This window comes from Sander lucioperca, chromosome 18, assembly GCF_008315115.2.
Source record: "Sander lucioperca isolate FBNREF2018 chromosome 18, SLUC_FBN_1.2, whole genome shotgun sequence".
Lineage (NCBI taxonomy): Eukaryota > Metazoa > Chordata > Actinopteri > Perciformes > Percidae > Sander > Sander lucioperca.
The window spans coordinates 26894853-26916097 of NC_050190.1; the positions used below are offsets into that span (position 1 = coordinate 26894853).

At 43.7% G+C, this 21245-nt stretch overlaps 1 protein-coding gene and 1 long non-coding RNA gene across 2 annotated transcripts in view; one reads left to right on the plus strand and one right to left on the minus strand.

Moving 5' to 3' along the window:
- The window catches only part of mgaa (MAX dimerization protein MGA a), a 57074-nt gene extending 49972 nt beyond the window's left edge, over window positions 1-7102 (minus strand). Inside the window, exon 1 of the mRNA XM_035994394.1 lies at window positions 6607-7102. The gene's annotated coding sequence lies outside the window, so the exon portion shown is untranslated. The remainder of the gene's footprint in view (window positions 1-6606) is intronic.
- Window positions 7103-12998: 5896 nt separating this feature from the next.
- LOC116053581 overlaps window positions 12999-21245 on the plus strand; it is a 17286-nt gene continuing 9039 nt past the window's right edge. Inside the window, exon 1 of the long non-coding RNA XR_004105881.1 lies at window positions 12999-13255. This is a non-coding gene — a long non-coding RNA (uncharacterized LOC116053581). The remainder of the gene's footprint in view (window positions 13256-21245) is intronic.

The following is a 21245-nucleotide window of genomic DNA, read 5'->3' on the forward strand; positions in this document are numbered from 1 at the left end:
AAGACGGCTGGCGAAATTCACAAGTTCACTAAAGGTTGGTAACTATCTCGTCAACACCTTTACACACTCACACATTCACAATCACCGACCCGACTCTTAGCAAACCAGCGATTGCGCCTGCTTTAGTAAGTTAACTAGTCGCAAGTTTGTGGTAAAATGCAGTTGGGTTGTCGAGGTCAAAGCACTATATGTAGCAGCTGTGAATCAAATAAACTTATTATAAATAATGTTATGTCATTTTTTACTCTTACACTGAATGTTTGCTGCTTCAATCCAGATGAGTATTGAAAAGTATTTTCCGTGACTGAAAAAGACCCGTGTTGAGGATGAGGACCAGCCTGACAGGGTTGGGCGGTAATACGGTATACCGCTAAAAATCAGTATCAGTTTCAATACAGTCATTTAAAAAAAAATGCAATGCACTTATATAGGAGACAAGGATTAAATATTAAATATAATGTATGTAATTATGTGTGGTTGTCATCAGGTGACAGTGTGGAGGAGAAAGTAGTTTTGGTAAGTTGTTGTTATGGTTTCAGTATTAGTGTTTGGTATTCAGTTTCTGAACGGTGAAGCCAACAGTTTGGTGACGCCGTCTGAGCCTTACGTCATCACTTTTAATTAGTCACGGTAATACCGTATACCGCGGAAACTAGGGAGGAGGTTTGACGCTATCAAAATATGGATACCGCCCAACTCTAACCTGAACCGGAGGTATCAGTCTGAAACGGAGCTCAACAGTCCCACCAGTGGAATTACTTATGTACATAAGTTCACTCAACCAGTGAAAGACAGGCTCAGGGAGAGAGAGAGATTTCGTTAGGCATTGAAGTAGGAGAGGACAGCATCCAACAGCGTGTCCTCCTTAGTTTTTGGTACTCGATTGTTACGAAAATAAGACAAATTGCTTTCTAATCTGTGGGAAACACTTGTTTTGGGCAATTTGGTTCAAAGAAACCCATATTTTAGACATAAAAAACTTTGAAAATGGGTCAAATTTGACCCAGAGGATAACATGAGGGTTAAATAACAAAATACCAGGGGCTTTGTACTCAGGCTACATTTACATTACTACGTTTTGGTTTAAAAAGGAATATCTTCTGCTACGTTTCCCCCTCTCATTCCCCCTGCTCTGGTGTTCCCCCTCTCATTCCCCCTGCTCTGGCGTTTCCCCCTCTCATTCCCCCTGCTCTGGTGTTCCCCCTCTCATTCCCCCTGCTCTGGTGTTCCCCCTCTCATTCCCCCTGCTCTGGTGTTCCCCCCTCTCATTCCCCCTGCTCTGGCGTTTCCCCCTCTCATTCCCCCTGCTCTGGTGTTCCCCCTGCTCTGGCGTTTCCCCCTCTCATTCCCCCTGCTCTGGTGTTCCCCCTGCTCTGGCGTTTCCCCCTCTCATTCCCCCTGCTCTGGTGTTTCCCCCTCTCATTCCCCCTGCTCTGGCGTTTCCCCCTCTCATTCCCCCTGCTCTGGGTTCCCCCTGCTCTGGCGTTTCCCCCTCTCATTCCCCCTGCTCTGGTGTTCCCCCTGCTCTGGCGTTTCCCCCTCTCATTCCCCCTGCTCTGGCGTTTCCCCCTCTCATTCCCCCTGCTCTGGCGTTTCCCCCTCTCATTCCCCCTGCTCTGGCGTTTCCACCTCTCATTCCCCCTGCTCTGGCGTTTCCCCCTCTCGCTCCCCCCTCATTGTGCGAGTATTAAAGCCTGATATATTTTCTTCCTCTGTGGCATAGACAGATCCATTGTTGTCCAAAAACTATTCAAGGTCGACTTCATCTGTGTTCTTTTCCTGTTTTTTCAAAAGGAAACGCCCACTCAGCTTCAGCAGAAAGTAGTGACGGAGGTTACACCGCTAATTAATAGGCTTATAAATAATGTGAACGCTAGTAACAGCCGGGTCACCTTTAGCTGTGCTAAGTTTGGAGGTAACGGCACAGAAGCTAAGCAATGTACTGCTGTGGACGCCATGTTAGTTTGGATCAGACACAGTCTAACCGATTGAGGAAGCTGAAAACCAACAAGCTAAAATGACAAAAGGAGTCTGGTGGCTTTGAGCAGAGCAGAGATAACGGCTTCAGTTCCCCGTCATAAAGGGCTGTCTGACAGCACGGGACAGCGCTGAAAATATATAGCGTACACTTAAACTAATATAGATCTTTTTAGGTCTTAACTACATTTAGCTGTCCATAGCAGTACATATTGCTCTCTTCAAAAGCCACCAAACTCCTTTGACTTTGTAATTTTACCTCACAGAACACAGGACATGTTGCTCTACCGCTACCACCATTGGTCAGTTATAACAGACTCGGGAACAGCTTCTTCCACAGAGCTATGAACATATTAGAGAAATCATCCACACATCCAAACATACATTGCCCCCTCAGTGAAATAAGTGCCGTGTTTACTGTTTTCTAGCTATTTATTGAGAACATGGAATGAATGTGTAAGTGTGTGATGTGCTTGGGTGAGAATGTGCTGGTGTATGTGTATGTATATATATTTTTATCTTTTTACTTTATGCTGCTATTTGGAGAGGATGGCTCCAACAGAATTTTGTTGTACTGCATACAATGACAATTAAGATCGATCTATCCATCTATCCATCTATCCATCTATCTAGTTAGTTAGTTAGTTAGTGTTGAGTGACTTTAGGATCCATACTGACGTGGCTTCTGCTTAGCTTTCAGGGTGGTAATGTGATTAGCTAGTACTTGCTGCCGTTGTTGGTTGGATTGGTTAGGTTGAGGCATGAGGAGTGAGATTGGTTAGGGTAAGAATACCATGGTAAGCTAATCAGGGGAAGAGTAGGACGGGTCATGGGAAAAGGAAATATCGCCTCCTGTCTGCTTCTCCAAACTTGCCGCGTGCTGACCGCCATCTATGGTAATACACCGAGTATGAATGAAGTTATACAGTCCTTCCAGAAAAATGTGGAGTTTTTTTGTGACTGTTTTAGGTTAAAGTCCTTGATTATGCGTCACGTTTTCTTAAAAAATGCGATGGAATATGCGGGATATTTATGCAATTTTATGTGATGAAATTGCAGGAACTTGCAAAAACTGCGGTTTCATCGTGGCTTCATCGCGGGGTTTGCAGCTTTTCGATGATGTTCACGTCGCGTAATTACATCACTTCATAACGTTCCCATGGCAACAGGGGAAAATGGCTGCTCTTGTGTTAAGTAAACACAACATTTTTCAACTTTCTGCTAAGATATATGGGACTTTTTTGCAACGAAAATGCGGGGATTATGAAATCATGAAAGTCCTGCGTATTTTGCGCGGAAATCTGCAATTTAAGCGGTGAAAGTGCGGCGTATTTGAAAAATGCGGCCACGCATAAATATGCAGACTTTGGCTGATTATGCATTGAATTATGAGATCACATAATCACGTTTTTCTGGAAGGACTGGTAATAGGAAGCAATGTCATCAGGTCACATGGCGAAAACCTTTTAGCAGGGCTTGGGAAAAACAGCCTGTTGACACTAAAACATACATACTTAGACCAAAATATGAATATCTTGATTGAAGACATAAAGAAAACTACTGTAAAGCTACAGGAGGATCTAAAATCAATGAACCTGCCCTTTAAAAACACATCAATGAGCCGCACTGGGTAACATGTTCCTGTCTCCATGAACACACACACACACTTTAAAAAGGGGAACTATGCCGTTTTTTTTAGCTTAATTGACCTTAACTGAACATCTTCAGAGTCATTGGAATGGTTATAGGACTTTTTTTGAGTTGAATGGTGGTCGTCTCGCTCCCCTCTAGCGCCTGTGAGCTGAAAAACCACCTTCGCAACTTCAGCGTCAGGAAGTATGGCGTGATATCAGGTCTCGCCATGTAACTAATTGCTTCACGGCACTGCACACATACGCCCATTCAGGAACCGGCTAGCTATAAGAACAAGGTAGCGATGGAGTTTTTCACACTATCGTCATGGCTGAGGCAGCAAAACAGAAGCAGAAAGCTAGGAAAGCATTGTCGGAAGAACAGAGGAAGAGGAAACGGCAGACTGACCGAGAGAGGAGTCAGACACGAGGAAACATAGGAGCTGCCAAATATCTATTCTGAAGCTGTAGGGGGGCTCTATACACGGGTTTCCTGTTTCCAAACATTACACGGTGCGTGCGCATACCGGAGGCAGATTGATAAACTGGTCCGCTACTGCAACAACCTCAAGTATTGAAGCTTTCCTTATTGTTTGTATATAAATAAAACGTGATTTTAGTTGGTCTTTAATTTTGCAGTGTTACTGTGATATATATGTATGGCTATAATTATCGTTTTAGTTGTTTAGCCAATGTTAGCAGCAGGATTACCCCTGAGTGTACCTCTATGGTTGGTAAAATAATGGCCAGGATTTCGGGGAAAAGGTACGATATGTGTGTCTCCATTTCAAACATCACTGCAGGTTGACTGGTTTTAGCAGCAGAGGTTGATTGTGGGCGAGAGGGCGACAACACTGTCGTGGTTAGCTCGCCGAAACGCTACTGCCACTGTCTCGGCAACGTTAGCTAATGTCCGCTAGCATATAGGCTAACTATAGCCAGTTAGCTTTGTGTGTAACGTAATAAAAACCCACCCATCTCGTAGGAGCGAAGCTTAATATTTTATTCAATAACATTATGGTACAAAAGGAGCACTAACGCTACAAGTCTTATGTTGACAACGTGGACGCAGATATAAGAAACTCCAAAGGCAGTCCTAATATTTACCTAGCAGGCTATGCTAACGCTGTTGCGCTAACATTAGCAAAACATTGGCATAGCTTTAGCTAGCAGTCTAAACTTGTCTCAAGTCCGGACTCGAGTACTCCAGCCCTGACAGGTAGATATTAGGGGTGGAACAGTACATGTATTGGTATTGAACTGAAACGGTACGGGCGTCTCGGTTCTGTACATGAATTTACACGGAGAATACACGATATAAAAATAAATAAAACTCGCGTGCAAATTAATTAATGTAATGTGGAACTACTGTTACATACGCGTTTCTTAGGGACACCTAATCTGTAGCCCCGCCTTAGATCTGAAGCTCCCAAGCTCCGCCTACATCATGTTGAGTCGGTCCCTTCTCATATAGCCTACTGTCTATGGTCGGTCCAGTGAGTCCACCGAAGCAAACTAGTCCCTTCCGTATACAACCAAACACAGATGTACTGTAGCTGTATCCCTTCTTGCCTCGACCACAAATGGCTTCAAGGCCCATTTGCTTCGCTGTTAGCTCCGCTTTTAGCTCCGCCGTTAGCTGTTAGCTCCGCCGTTAGCTTTTAACTCCATCGTTAGCTCCGCCGTTAGCTTCACTGTTTGCTGCTAGCTCCGCTGTTAGCGTGTGAAGCTAACACCACAATTCGCCAACTGCTCTGTGTAACCGAAGCTGCTCTTTAACACCCCTGCTCTGTGCATTCACATCTGAGAGCAGCACTTGTCTCCCATATCACACTACTAGCTGATTGTCTTATTTTGTTTACAAGTTCCAGATGGAGGCTAGAAATGATGTGGGGTAGCCTACTTATTGTTTACATCTTACTTTATACGCTTCAGGCTGTTGTAGCTAGCTCAGGGGACAGACTGTATGACACTAGGTAGTACAGCCTGAGACATACACAATAAAAAAAATTGCCTTCTGCATTTTTGTTATGCTTTTCCCTCCATTGTACCGAACCGAACCGTGATGTCTGAACCGAGGTATGAACCAAACCGTGACTTCAGTGTACCGTTCCACCCCTAGTAGATATCACTTAGCTGAACAACTGAACAAGCTGCAGCTTCTCTGACTGATCCAATGGGAGCCTGACTCTTACATATGACCCCAATCTGCCCTTCTTATGGCTTGACGCCATAACCTCCGCCGGTTTTTGGCAAAAGCATGCTTCCCCCTAGGTATGTTAAACATCAGGCACCCAGCACTGGCTCTGTTTGTACAATTAACCACGCAACAACTCCTTGGCATTTAGACTTTACACTATGCTGCTACTAGCTACACCAAACACGTCTTCTTTCTGCCTCCCGGTTTTGTGCGCAAGCAGTGATGACGTTGCCGAGAAATCCATGTAGAGAGAAACCTGCCAGCAAAAAGCCAGAAAACAGAAGAAATTGCCAAAACTGCATAGCGCCCCTTTAAACTAAATCTATGCATTGCCAATGTAGATAGTGCCGCGCACTGATACACTCAATGTTAATGAGATGTGCGCAAGGGTACAGTGTCAATGTATGTGATATGTATGCACATTACTTGTGTTCCAGTTGGCTGTAAGTGTAAAATAAACATGCACTAAGAAAGCAGCATCTGTTCACTGTTACGGTCATTACAACTAACTATTACAGCCATATTACCTGCTACATTTAAATTTAGCTACAGCTAAGTGAAGCTGAAACCTGTTCTTGTAACATTTAGGCTATAACAACCCTTTCTAAATCAGTTTCGTCTGTCTATCTTTGGATGCATTAGATAGAATAAATGGTCCCAACAGAGACTATGGCTAGCTAGCAGCAGCAGGCCCGATGCTGAGCCCAGTAATGGCTGCCGAGTTACCAATCCACCCTAACGGTCGGTGTGTACGGACCCACTGCGGCCATGTGCTCTAATCCCGGCACACGGATTTACCTTCTGCGTGGTCGAAAACATCAAGTATTTCGACGGTGTAACATTAATCCGGAGCGTTATCGTCTGTTTTCCGTCGTAACAAACCCCCTTGGCATCGTGGAGCTGTTTCTAACTGAAGGGGGGGAAACATGCGGTGTCCTTTTTGCACTGAAACGTCACCGCCAACGTCTTCTCCTTACTGCGCAGCCTCCGACGCCATCTTGCTGCAGGCCACCTGGTTCAAAACCAAACTCGCCACGGTGCCTTTTTCTCTTTCTCCCTCTAAGCAAGGCGACCGACAAACCGGGAGGATCTACCGGTTATCTGCGGGAGAAGAGCTGTGAAACAGCGGGACGTGTCTTCTGTTTTGTAGTTTTTTAAATCTCTACCTATTGGACTATTTATCGGAGTATTAAAAACCCGCATGGACGCAGAGGAACAGACGCCATTACTGTTAGGTTACAGAAAGACAGACTGGGATGCAGTGGTGTAGTCTAATGTAGCGGGTATACTGTACTATATATATATATATATATATATATATATAGAGGCCAAAATCTGCCTTTGGGGTAAGGGGGGGTGGCAATCATAGTGGGGGCTTCCCTGGGTGTCCTCCCCCAGGGAAGTTTTGAGTGTCAGCAACTTGCATTCGGATACACTTTAATGCACCAATTTGCAGTGGAAATACCTTTTATTAAGCCTACGTGGAGAAGAAATTAACAGATGAGAATTCAAAATATATCAAAAATATAATGGAAAGTATGTTGTTGCGTGTCATTGGGCATTTTTAAGTGGGTGTATGGAAATCCTGGAGCTTTCTTTAGTGGGTATACTGCATGCTGCTATCACAGACTACACTGCTGGGATGTAACTGCATGTTTAACAGTAAGATGGACAACAACTGGATCTTTATGGGCCAAGGAAGGAAACCAGTTAATGCGTCATGTACGTGGAGCTAATGGGAGAGTTTAAAGATGGGATTGAGTTTAATATTTGGTGGATTTTAAATGGATAACCGTGGTAACAGTGTAACCCAATATGGCGAAGAAATGGTTAACTTTTGGTTATGGAATCGTGTCATTTCATCTTCATTTCACCGCCTTGGCTTCCCTTCTTTGTTGGGTTATTATGGGCTGTAATTGATTGTGGCGTATTGTGGAATCGTGTCGCTTCATTTCCTTGTTATCTTTCATTTATTAAACCTTTTTTTTATTTAGGTAATCTCATTGAGCCAAAGATATGGTCTCATTCTCAAGATACATCTGTTATCATTATGGGGTGTAATTGATGGTGGCGTTTCCCCCAAAATGGACACTCACATGTGTTTAAAACTGTTTACAGACAGGAAGATGCCGTGTTTTCTCTGCTCATGTTCGGCCACTTTTCGTCTGCCACTTTTCAGACTCCATGTTGTCTTCACCGAGCTAGAAGAAGCCCGCGAAGAAACCGTTAATGTCGGTGTTATTGCAGTTGGCTCGTAATAAACCAACATATAGACAAATCCATGGACCCAAAGAGGAAAAGAGAGCCGTTAAAATGTGGTTTATCGATGATGTAATGGTCGGAAATACACACAAACCTCAGCCTGTAACAAACAAAGGGGACTTCGGCCATGATGGGGCTGCTGGTTGTAGTTACATAACGTTATAAATGCATTTAATGAATGGTTGAGGCTTTGTTTCACACATTATAAGCGGGGGGGCCTTAACAAACACTTAATTTCCTGCCTTTTGGGGATTTTTTTATGCAGCATAAATCACCACAGTTACTGTTTTACCGTTAGATGGCTTTATACATCTCGACATTTCCTACTGTCCTCAAAGGTAGCTTGATTCCCAGAGAGAGAGAGAGAAAAAAACAGGCGTTTGCGGCGAGGTTGAGATGGTATGATCCACTGTAGGGGGGGTCTGAAACCGTTGGGAAAACATATTTACAGGTAAGAAGGATATATACAGGTTTTGAGCCCCCTGAATGTTATGTTTACTTCTTTTGGGGAGTGCGTTGTCTACATCTACATCTTCTAAATATTGGGGGGGACATATTTCCTGCATCACCCCCGGAATCTCCACCTATGAATTTAATAGTTTGTTTTGGGCCTAACGGCAGCCAAACTAACCGTTGGCCGGATAAAAATCAGCTTTCATAGACTGTGATAACGTTATAAATACTTAGTTATCGACTTTATTTCGCCCAAAAGCTCGTAACCCCCCATCGGCGACATTTGTATTAATAACAGCAGCCTTTCTGGGATCATTTACGTGTAACTGTTGGTAAAAACGTGAAAGAATTGAAGCGTAGACAGTCTCCAGTAGACAGTTAAACAATCTCCGCTTTGTTTTGATTTTACCTTCTAGACGGGCGCGGAATACTGCGCATGCGCGGTGGGGGAAACGATGGAAACTGGGCCCGCAGTTAGCTCCCAGGCTAATAGGCTGCAGAGAACAGTTAGCCAGGTAACTGTCTGCCGGAATTAATGCTGTTTAGATCAACACTAAAGACCAGCCTGGTTTAATGGATCGTCCTGCAGAGGTTTGTGTGTGTTAGCATATAGTATATTTTATATATATACACACACACATATATTAGGCTATTTATTCTATATAGCCTTATCTATGAGCCCAATCACACATTTGCTTATTAATTCATTCCCAGTGTTCACAGAAGATCTTAATAGATAACTCGTTCTGTAGAGGGTTGTGTGTATTTCAGATTAGATTAAACTTTCAGAGTAAAAGTACAAAGACACCGAAATGCAGTTTGCGTCCAACCAGAAGTGCAAAAAAAGCAGAAAAGTGCAACATGATATACAAGTATATACAGGTGGTGCATAGACATGCCAATAAATATAGTGCAGTGTAGACAGTAGTGTACAGAAGGTGATTTAGAGTAATATAAATAAAATATAAATATGTGCAGTGTATTAGCAGTTACCTTATAAGAGCAGAATAAATGTGGCTATATAATATGAACAACATGTACAGATATGTGCAATGTAGTAGCAGTGACATCACACTAGTAGTAAGAATAATATAGATATATGCAGTGTATTATAACTAAAACAGAATAAATATGGATATTCAGTATGAACCATATAGACAGATATGTACAGTGTAGTAGCAGTACCATTGTAGTGAGAATAAGTGCATGTGCAGGATGAACAGTATGAAGAGCAGTAGAATATGGTTATGTATAAGTATATCACAGGTCAGCCTCAGGGCGTTTTGATGAAGATAAAACGTGTATTTACTTATGAATTCTTTCCGAGCAGCAGCAGGAAGGCTCCATAGCTCGGGGAGAGTTCTGGGAGAGCTGAGAATGTTTCGGGCTCCATGTCTGCCTGAAGAGAAACAGCTCTGTGTTTGGACCACATGGTGTTGACCCAGTTCATCTCAACAGGAAACTACAGCCACAAGTACAAGTACAAGACGAAGAAACATGAATGTGAAGATGTTAATTAAACAGTTGCATTAGAAAAGGGTTTAGAGAGATAGATAGATAGATAGATACTTTATTGATCCTCAAAGAGAAATTCAAGGTCCCAGTAGCTTAAAAACATCCCACACAACATACACATACATCATAAACAGGATGATAAAATGACAAATCCACATGGATAATAATATGGACGATAAAAGAAAAGATGCTAAATAAAAAGTAAGGTGCTCTATGAGAGTGTGTGTCATGGTGGTAGTGCAAGACAGTAATATAACTATAGCAGTGCAAGGATATAGTTTAGAAAAAGACAGCATTAAATATGGACAATATAAGAGAATAAAGTAGACCGTAGGATAGACACAGATCATCAGTTAATATGAGAGGTGTGGAGTAGTAGGGCTACAGCCATTGGTCATTGGTCATTGCTACAGTAAGGTACCCTAACAAGGAATTGGCCTTGGTGATTGTTGCATACATAAACATATTAAACATTAATTACATAAACAAATATACATACAGTAAGACCTCCTGCACACTGGCTGCGTGGCGTGAGCGTGGCGTGGCGGCTGCGTGGCGTTTTCTATGTCTTTCACCAGAAAGGTGTCTGACGCGGCGCTGCTGCTGCTAGCCTTGTCTGGACACATGGATGTTTCCATAAACATAAACATAAATATATTCTGATCTGATTACAGCAAAGACAACGTCGGCAGGATTGACGGCTAAATAGGCTCCAGAATATTTCCTTCTGGATTGACAGGTGCAATATTTGAAAATCAAGAATTATTTATTCATATTTTTTTAAATTACATTTATATCAGCATTCATGTCAAAACCTCGAGACTTTAAAACATCAACATGTCATTTATTAAATGTTGAATCTAATCTTGCTTGTGGCAAAATGACATAATTAGCTTAGAAGATTAGATTCAACTTTATTGCCATTGTGCAGAGTAAAAGTACAAAGACAACCAAATGCAGTTTGCGTCCAACCAGAAGTGCAAAAAGAGCAGAAAAGTGCAACGTGATATACAAGTATAGACAGGACATGAATTCTAATACAGTGTAGACAGTAGTATACAGAAGGTGGTTTAGAGTAATATAAATTAAATAGAAATATGTGCAGTGTTTTAACAGTTACCTTATAAGAGCAGACTACATGTGGCTATATAATATGAACAACATGTACAGATATGTGCAATGTAGTAGCAGTGACATCATACTAGTAGTAAGAATAATATAGATATATATGCATTGAATTAACAGAATATATAATAAGAAAAACAGAATAAATATAAACATCTTTTCTTATTCTATGTTACAGGTGAGATGTTCAGATGTTGTAGGCGTCGGTTCTATTTCTAGCATGCACGCGTTTTCTGAGACGTGTGTGTCACACAGGCAGTGTGCACGCTCTAACCTGTTACCATGGGAGCACGCCACGCAGCTGACACGCTCACACCACGCAGCAGACACGATCACGCCACGCAGCCGACCAGCTCACGCCACGCAGCCGACACGCTCACGCCACGCAGCCGACACGCTCACGCCACGCAGCCGACACGCTCACGCCACGCAGCCGACCAGCTCACGCCACGCAGCCGACCAGCTCACGCCACGCAGCCGACCAGCTCACGCCACGCAGCCGACCAGCTCACGCCACGCAGCCGACCAGCTCACGCCACGCAGCCGACACGATCACGCCACGCAGCCGACCAGCTCACGCTACGCAGCAGACACGATCACGCCACGCAGCCGACCAGCTCACGCCACGCAGCCGACACGCTCACGCCACGCAGCCGACCAGCTCACGCCACGCAGCCGACCAGCTCACGCCACGCAGCCGACCAGCTCACGCCACGCAGCCGACACGATCACGCCACGCAGCCGACCAGCTCACGCCACGCAGCGACCGATCACGCCACGCAGCCGACCAGCTCACGCCACGCAGCCGACCAGCTCACGCCACGCAGCCGACCAGCTCACGCCACGCAGCCGACCAGCTCACGCTACGCAGCAGACACGATCACGCCACGCAGCCGACCAGCTCACGCCACGCAGCCGACACGCTCACGCCACGCAGCCGACCAGCTCACGCCACGCAGCCGACACGCTCACGCCACGCAGCCGACCAGCTCACGCCACGCAGCCGACCAGCTCACGCCACGCAGCCGACCAGCTCACGCCACGCAGCCGACCAGCTCACGCCACGCAGCCGACCAGCTCACGCCACGCAGCCGACACGCTCACGCCACGCAGCCGACCAGCTCACGCCACGCAGCCGACACGATCACGCCACGCAGCCGACCAGCTCACGCCACGCAGCAGACACGATCACGCCACGCAGCCGACCAGCTCACGCCACGCAGCCGACACGCTCACGCCACGCAGCCGACCAGCTCACGCCACGCAGCCGACCAGCTCACGCCACGCAGCAGACACGATCACGCCACGCAGCCGACCAGCTCACGCCACGCAGCCGACCAGCTCACGCCACGCAGCCGACCAGCTCACGCCACGCAGCCGACCAGCTCACGCCACGCAGCCGACCAGCTCACGCTACGCAGCCGACCACTCACGCCACGCAGCCGACCAGCTCACGCCACGCAGCCGACACGCTCACGCCACGCAGCCGACCAGCTCACGCCACGCAGCCGACACGCTCACGCCACGCAGCCGACCAGCTCACGCCACGCAGCCGACCAGCTCACGCCACGCAGCCGACCAGCTCACGCCACGCAGTCGACCAGCTCACGCCACGCAGCCGACCAGCTCACGCTACGCAGCCGACACGCTCACGCCACGCAGCCGACCAGCTCACGCCACGCAGCCGACCAGCTCACGTCACGCAGCCAGTGTGCAGGAGGCCTAACATAGAGACAGCCAGCAGTCATACAGCACTTATTCACTATACATTAAAAGGTACACATAATGGTGACATATATAGTGACAAAAAAGAAAGAAAAATACATGAGGACAAAGACACTGTTCACCCACCTCTCTACTGCACTCAGTTTAACAGTGAGAGTGGCTGGGTGATGACGTGTGACAGTTAACAGTGATGCATCTCTGGTCTGTTTGAAGTGAGTTTTAAAGGTGATGAATGTAGGACCCTCTCTTTTTGGGAGGGGCGAGCTATTCCACAGTTGACCTCCTGTGGACCTTTTTCACAGCAGACATGTTGACTTGTCATAGTAGGAAAATCACAGCTGAGATTGATCACCTTAACGAGGGCTCAGTGAGATATTTCAGTGAGTCAGCATGCCCAATACCAGGACCTCTCCTAAGGGGAATGCAGCCATCATTAATGGTTGAATCCACCATACTATGACATGTCAACATGTCTGCTGTAAAAAAGGTCTGTTATTGACAATACATTTTGTCCAGAACTTTCTGTTCTCTGCAGTTTGACAGTCAGTTATAACAGAAAAATAACATAAATAAACTACTTTGATGTAGATTTTCTTTAGGGCTGTATTACGTGGTATGTGATTGGTGCATTAACTCCAGTACTTCCCGATACCGATACCAGTTTTAGGCAGTATCGGAGCCGATACTGGTATCGGTATCGGCTCATCTCTACTTTATATACCAAACAAGCATACTTGAAATGTCTGAAATTGTCAAAAAAGTGAATTAAACAGTTGCATCCGAAAAGGGTTTATTGCTACAGTGAGTTACCCTAACGTTACATACATAAACAAACATATAAACATGAACGACATAAACAAATATACAAACAGTAACTGTTAAAAAGAGGCTGAATGAGGCTGAATGTGCAGAAAGCACGCTCCTAGTCTGACAGGCTTCAGATTGAGGTATTTATACACATGTAACATTGACTCTAGTACAGTTTGGAAGTACTTGAGTAAGCCTGTGCTACATATTCAACTTTCTGCTTCCTTTCTGATCTGATAACTTGAGTTATTAAGTTACTTCGTAGACTCAGATTTTAAGACCAAAACATGTGATGATGAAGATTGTGCGTTTTGTTGCAGATTAAACTTCTCAAAATCAGCTGTACTTTAATCAAGTACTGCAGTAATGTGCATCAGTATTGATCCATCTTTAAATGAGAAACAACACTTTGTACTTTGAGTGCATTTTAGGGACAATGCTTCTGTACTATTACTGCCGTATAACTTACAGAGCAGACGTTTTATATACCAGTATTTATACTCGCCACAGCAGCCAGATATATTAAAATACACTAACAGATAAAGATGAAAGTAAAAGTCTAACATAGTGAATAGATAAGTAGGTTATTGATTGTAAATAAGGTATAAAGATTAGTGGGTTGTTACTTTCAGAATCACATGTATTGACCAAGTATACTCACATACACAAGGATCTTGACTTTGGTAGGTGTTAACTCTCTACACAGACAAATAGACATGTAGTAGTAAACATACTGTACAATAGAGACAACAATATACATATAGGCACATGTCAACATAATATACAAATAAGACATAATATCAAGACAAGTACACATGGAGTGGGATGTAAAGTGCAAAAAGTAATAGTGCAAAGTAGTGTGCAAGATGCATATTGGAATATAAGGTATAAAGATGAACTTACAGATACAATAAAACCTGAAGTACAGAGTATTTGTACCTAAAGTACAGAGAGTATTTGATTGACATTGTTTGCAGTATGTCAGGAAACGAGCCCTGTGTGAATCCATGTGTCTTGTTGTTGGTAATGTTTATAATAATGTATTTATATTCATATTGCGTCTGTCTTTTCTGTGTTATGTTTCAGGTGAGGACGGTGTTCCATTCAGGGCCTTTAGCCAGCTTTAAAAAAAAGAAAACAGAGCTATATATACGAACTATAACAACTATATCCACATTGTTTAAATCATTTAAATATTGAGTCATTACATTGAAAATCTTTTAGGTAACAGGAGCCTATAATGTCTGTAGCCGACTCCGTAACAACAGACCACCTGGACGCCTTTTTCTCGTCTCTCTCCACCGCTGGCTTCAGACTTTTGAGTTTTTACCCTTTAGACACACACACACAGACACACACACACACACACAGACACACACACACACAGACACAGACACACACACACACACACACAGACACACACACACAGAGACACACACACACACACACACAGCATTTTTACCCTTTAGACGGGAACGTGATGATGGAGCATTTTTAAGATTTCCACTCTGGAGGGTGGTTTCACTTTTTTGCGTTTTTAAGCCCCGTCGCCGTCTGAACGAAAGGCACATCTGATCAAATATTTTTACCGTTTTCACCTGCGAGCGTCATCGTCATCAGGGCCTGAGAGTCTCCGTTTTAAAACTGGACTGAAGGCGGTCTAGTTCCAAAGGGGGGGTCAAATGTACGGCCCGTGGGCCAGAACAGGCCCGCCAAAAGGGTCCAATCAGGCCCACTGGATGACTGCAAAAGTGTGAAAATTGCAGAAAAGACATTCATTTCAATTCTAAATTTACTACGTTAACTCTTGTGTTGTCCTCCCGTGTCAAAACTGAAATTGAACATTTTTAACACTTTTTAGACGTTTATTTTTCAACATTTTCTTCGTATTTTCTACACTACCATCAGTATACTATACACACCACTCCCACCAATGTAGTAACACTAGTTTTACACTCATTTGTGTTTTTGAATTAATGGTCAAGAAACCTCATTTATATGAAATTATATTAAAAAAAGAATTGTGTTTTGTCAAAGTTTAGTTTCAGGATACTGTTTTGAAACCATTTAAACTGTTTTTTTAAAACACCCAAATATAATTAAGTAGTGAAGTGATCCTTCGTTTAACATGCAAAGAGCGTTGTATGGAACCATCCATGTCATGTTTGGACAATTTGGATGAAAGAATCCCAAATTTCTGATGTAGAAACTTACAGCTCTCTGTATCGGGTCGCCCAGCGTATTAAGAGATAATCTGGCTCTAAATCGCTTGTGAAAACATCCCTACACTCAATTGTTTTCGTGCTTGAAATAAGTTCTTTAGGTTGACAAACGCAGCGTAATATATGAATAAAATAGTGAATAAATGTCTAATATGGAACTTTGTAATATTGTTTTTTGAGTAGTTTGTACGTGGCTTCTTTAGTCGTCTGAGGGTGAATCTCAGAGATCTTTTTCTGTACATTTACAACTTTAATCTTAGATATTCTGAGTTTTTTCTCGGATTATTACCCCTCTCTATATAGATACGCAGGTATACGCAGTATACCCACTAGGAAAGCCCCAGGAGTTTTAAGTGGGTATACGCAGTGCAATGTGCAATGATACGCAACAACATAGTTTTGTGGCAGAACTTTCACTTCAGATATTTTTATTCACACATACGGGGTCGAGTAACGTGACAGTAAACTAAACTAACGCTGCAGAACGTGCAAGGAGACTTCTGTCATCATAGTGCGTGCGTAGCGTAGCGTGCGTAGCTTAGCGTGCGTAGCATAGCGTGCATAGCTTAGCGTGCGTAGCTTAGCGTGCGTAGCTTAGCGTAGCTTAGTGTGCGAAGCGTAGTGTGCAGTGGTTAAATTGGGCCGGGGCTAAGCCTGCTCGTTTGTGTCCAGATGTGTCTGCTTGCAGTCAGTTGCCTACTGGAAATATGTCACATAAAATCTAATGAAAGTGATGCTTTTCAAAAGATATTTCTTTTGAAATGGCATGTCTGTTTTGTCTCGGCGGAGCTGAGATGAGAACAATCAGAACACGGCAACAACCCTCGCAGCACTGCAGACAGTTCACCACTGCAGGTCAACTACATGACGCCTTCAGTGTCTCCGTCGGTAGGATTAACGGATTAAATGCCTTCTCCTAAAGCTAAAACCTCGTTAACAGCGGTGGAAGCCCGGTGCTCGGAAACTCCAACGGCCGCTACGAGTTCATATCGCTGACCAAGCCGTGTGTGTGTGTGTGTGTGTTAGTAGTAATAAAGAGAGAGAATGGGAGAAGGAAGTGTGTGTGAGGTGGACCTGGTTACCACAGACCCAAATCTTCTCAGCTGTTGCTCCTGTCATATGCTGCACAGTCTCTTCATGTGGCTCATTATGTTTGGCACATTGTATGGGTCACTTCTTATATCATAAGGTAATGCAATGTGTAATTAAGTGATGACTGATTAACAGTAATACCTAATACCTGTTGGTACAACAATGCGAAGTATAGGCTCTTAATCTTGCAGTTTTGCACATATCATGTAAGACTCGATTTCTCCATTTCTTTGCACAAAACTCTCCAGAAAGTGCCATTTAATGGTTTATTTTTCAACTTTTTTTCCCCCGGACGCCCCCTAGGGAGAGTCCCCCCACATAACAAATCCCAATTTAACCCCTGGTAGTGTGCGTAGCGTTCGTAGTGTACGTAGCATAGTGTACATAGCATAGTGTACGTAGCATAGTGTACGTAGCGTGCATAGCGTAAAAGAGGTTTTAAAGGTCTATCTCTGTAGGGATCCATCCCATAATGTTGTCAGACACTTAGAATAATAATCTGAGTCTGTCAGCATCAACAACAGAACTTTTAGTGACTCTAACTGCTGCTGAACATTAGTCCTGTAGGGTTACATTACAGCTTGGTTCTGGTTTAATACTGGACCAGTTTCAGAGGTTGTTGTTCCATCAGACACAGAAACGTTAGTTACCCTTTAAGACACTTCTCGACATTTTCCCCTTGCTTTTTTCGACGCTTTAGTGACATAACATTATTATTTTTATTAACGTGGCAGGTCACTGTACGTCCACACCGCCGCCGCCTTGAGCTCCAAAGAAGCTCTGGCCGCCCGGTCGAGGACGCTGGTCAGAAAGTCCGGGGAAGCTGTTTGAGGCTTTGGCCGCTCTGACGTAGCAGCATTCTATGTTCATCATGGAAAAAGATCAAGCAGCCACTGCACGGCCAATACACTGACACTAGAAACCTTTTATAAATGACATATATAATGACAGAATGTGTATTGGTTGTTGGTCGCAGCGGTGTCTGTTAGCAGTTAGCTCGCTCGTTAGCCGCTGAACCGCAGCAGCGTGCAGGCAGAGCGAGCAGCCGCCAGCTGTTGATCCGTGCAGGACTTCACCGTGAGCGGACTGTTTAGAGACCATGTGACCGGCAGGTAACGTTAACTGGTCCCTATACGCAAATATCATAAATGATAGGGAACCCAGCAACGGCCATGATGAGCTTCTCCTCCTTTTTCTCTGAACTAATGTTTTGGTAGGAACCAAAGTTTACATCGTATGTTTCTCTGGAATCAGCCAGCGTGAAGGACGTCTATATTCTGATTGGTTGCCGCTGAACCGCGTCATAGCTCATTACCATAAAGTTGACCTACTTTCAACTTTCTGATTGATGCTCTGGTCGCTCAAAACGCCCAAAACGTGACGTCGACAGATTTTCCGCTCCTTGCAGCTGAGAGAAGCTGAAAATGAATGACTTCCTGTATCTTTAGAAGATCAAGTCGGCGGCGGTGTGGACGTACGGTTAGAGGGTTAGGCCGGCCACAGACTGGCTGCGTGGGGTGTCTGTTTATATTTGCTCCCATGGTAACAGGTGAGAGCGTGCACACTGCCGTGTGCATGCTACAAATAGGACCGACGCCTATTTTTCCCATGACACACAAAGTGTGGAAGTGTTCCGGGCAACATAGAATACGAAAAGATATTTATATGTCATTTTGACACGAATACATATTAATACATGACATGATGTTTGAAAGTCTCGAGGTTTTGACATAAATGCAGATATAAATGTCATTCAAAGAAGTAAAAATGATCGATTTTCAAATGTCGCACCTGTCAATACTGGAGCCTATTTTGCCGTCAATCCTGCCGATGTTGTCTTTGCTGTAATCAGATCAGAATATATTTATGTTTATGAGAAACATCCATGTGTCCAGACAAGGCTAGCAGCAGCAGCGCCGCGTCAGACACCTTTCTGGAGTAAAGACATAGAAAACGCCACGCAGCAGAAACGCCATGCTCACGCCACGCACCAGTCTGTCGCCAGCCTTACCGTTACCTGGTACAGTTTACAGCGGTCAGGTCTCTGAGAATCTTTTATATCCGAGATCAATTGGATCGAATCAGTAACGAATCAAAGCTAGTTTATCTGTGTTTTAAGCCCCCAACGGCTCCTTCCAGGCAGCGCCACCTAGAAGGCACTAGGATTAGGCAATGGTTAGGGTTAGGTGGGTTAGGGTTAGGTGCCTTGAAGTCAACGGTCGCAGCGCTGCCTGGAAGGAGACGTTGGGGGCTTAAAACACCATGGAGCACCCGGCTAGCTCCTCTGCAGTAAATGAATGAAAACAATATGAAGCCACACAGATATCAACAAGACTTTATTGACTCTGTGCACAGATCTGAAGTCAGTGGTAGAGACACACACACACACACACACACACACACACACACGTAAGGACACGAGTTCATCTCTACGAAACATTTTATACCAACATACAAAACCTCTCAAACATTAAAAACACGTGGCGGTCCCTTGGTATCCCGACATGAGAGGAAGTTTAATATCACAGACATCACAGTTATCTCCATACCTAGTTTAATTAAACATCCCACATTTCTGAAAATACATAATTACATCCAAACTCAAATATACATACATTTATTTAGTGATTTTCTAAAAAAAAAACTGAATTCAGAGAATTTACAGAATTCCCATGAAATTTTTCAAGTAATTACAACCGTATTAACAGCGTTATTTCAATGTTAGAGAGTCTGGGAATGTCTGAGTGAGTCCGTTTAGAGCAGAATGAAGGAATGAAATGCAGTTAAACATTTTGTAGAGCAGCAGTCAGTCAGGGCCGGAGCAGCCTGCTACAGGGGCCCCGGCGGCTGGGGGGCCCCACAATAACCAGGGCTGCCCCCCCCAATAACCAGGGCAGGGCTGGGCAAGCAAGCTAACTATCCATCAAGTTATAAAACAAGCTAGCTGGGGGGGGGCACCCTCAGATGGGATCGGTCCTGACTTCTCCGCCTACAGCTGCAACGACTATTTAAATGATCGGTTAATGAATGTGTCCAGAAATATCACAAAATAGAAAATATATGTCTTTAAAATGTCTTTTTTTCTGAACAACAAACTAAGTTTATTACCGTGGATGACTAAAAAGGAACTGCAGCGACTATTGGGCTTTAAGAAAAGACATAAATCCATAATAATCCCCCAATTAATTTTGCTCTATCAACACATCACTTGCCTGCTGTCTTCGGGTCAAATTTGACCAGTTTTTTAAATATCTATCTCAGAAATATGGGTTTCTTTGATACTACCTAATTTTAATTAGCCCAAAATAACACGGACAGACACACACACACACAGAGACACACACACATACACACAGACAGACACTCACACACACAAACTCACACACAGACACACACACACACACACACTCACACACACAAACTCACACACACACACACGGCTTTTCAAGTTCAACAAAAGATCAGATTTCATTGAATTTTGGGTGTTTTATTCAATGTTTTCGAAACCTCCTCCCTGACCGTTGACATATACCAGTCTGTGATTATCCTTCCTTTAATATATTATAATATTAGTCTAAATAATTCAGAATTTCTGCTTTTTTAAAATCAAGAATTGGTTATAATTTCCTACAAAGTTTATTGACCGTGAATTCCAAAAATAAGTGTAAAACCAGAGGAAATACGTTTGCTAGTGGTGTTCACACATGGTAGTGAAAAGAATCGTTAAACGTAAAAAAAATGCCAAAAGTGTCAAAAAAAAGAGATAAAATGCCAGAAAAGGTGTTGGTTTTCAGTTTTGACGCGTGATTGGTCGAATGGAAGTGATATGCTGATTGAGCAAAGTTAATCGGGGGATTATTACGCAATGTCTTTTCTTAACGAGACATTTGAGTAATCTCGGAAACATTTCAAAAACCACACGACTCATCGATTCATCGAGGAAACGCTCGTTAGCTTCACATCTTCAATTAATCTCCAAACGAGGAAAAGATAAAGAATTTAAAAACAGACATTATTGTTATATACAGACACTCACCTAGGGGTTAATAACAGATGTGTCCCCACTCTGTCTCTCTCTGGGACATGTTTTCATGCTAATCCAATGAGTTTGGAGCTTGAAAGACACTAGCGCGGACCGCTAGTTAGCTTACAACGCTAGCTAGTATTTGGGGCACAGGGAAAGTAAAAACAAACTGCTATTTCTACCACTAAAAAGGCTCAAAATATCACCAAACT